Source organism: Megalopta genalis, unplaced genomic scaffold, assembly GCF_051020955.1.
Source record: "Megalopta genalis isolate 19385.01 unplaced genomic scaffold, iyMegGena1_principal scaffold0061, whole genome shotgun sequence".
Lineage (NCBI taxonomy): Eukaryota > Metazoa > Arthropoda > Insecta > Hymenoptera > Halictidae > Megalopta > Megalopta genalis.
The window spans coordinates 222501-223683 of NW_027476130.1; positions in this window are offsets into that span (position 1 = coordinate 222501).

Sequence of the window (1183 nt, forward strand, 5' to 3'; positions counted from 1 at the left end):
GAAACGTTAGTTAAGCAAGAATATCGTATTTTTAAAAAAATCTAATGATAGGATTTTTCATAAAATTGAAAAAACCGTAAAATGTCAAGAGTAAAGTGCCCTTATTTTAAACATTATATCGTTCTAAATGCTTAATCCCTATGTAAAAAAGTTATCTAAGCAAGAATATGTTATTGAATAAAATGAGAAAAATTTATTTTAGCCGTAAATCGAAAATAATGGGGACACCGGAGCTGTTCGAAGCGCCGAGCGCGCCGCGTACGCCCGAATATTTTCTAAGTCCCAACGTACCGATCAAGAGTAAAGTACCATTTTCCTACATTAGATTTCGTTCTAAATGCTTAATCCCTATGTAAAAACGTTAGTTAAGCAAGAATATCGTATTTTAAAAAAAATCTAATGATAGGATTTTCCAGAAAATTGAAAAAACCGAAAAATGTCAAGAGTAAAGTGCCATTTTCTGACATTAGATTTCGTTCTAAATGCTTAATCCCTATGTAGAAACGTTAGTTATGCAAGATTATCGTATTTTTAAAAAAATCTAATGATAGGATTTTTCAGAAAATTGAAAAAACCGTAAAATGTCAAGAGTAAAGTGCCCTTATTTTAAACATTATATCGTTCTAAATGCTTAATCCCTATGTAAAAAAGTTATCTAAGCAAGAATATGTTATTGAATAAAATGAGAAAAATTTATTTTAGCCGTAAATCGAAAATAATGGGTCGAGCGAATCGGTCGATTGCGCCGAGACGCGCTATGATGCAACAGACGAGCGATTGGAACGCCCGAATATTTTCAAAGTCCCAACGTACCGGTCAAGAGTAAAGTACCATTTTCCTACATTAGATTTCGTTCTAAATGCTTAATCCCTATGTAAAAACGTTAGTTAAGCAAGAATATCGTATTTTAAAAAAAATCTAATGATAGGATTTTCCAGAAAATTGAAAAAACCGAAAAATGTCAAGAGTAAAGTGCCATTTTCTGACATTAGATTTCGTTCTAAATGCTTAATCCCTATGTAGAAACGTTAGTTAAGCAAGAATATCGTATTTTTAAAAAAATCTAATGATAGGATTTTCCAGAAAATTGAAAAAACCGAAAAATGTCAAGAGTAAAGTGCCATTTTCTGACATTAGATTTCGTTCTAAATGCTTAATCCCTATGTAGAAACGTTAGTTATGC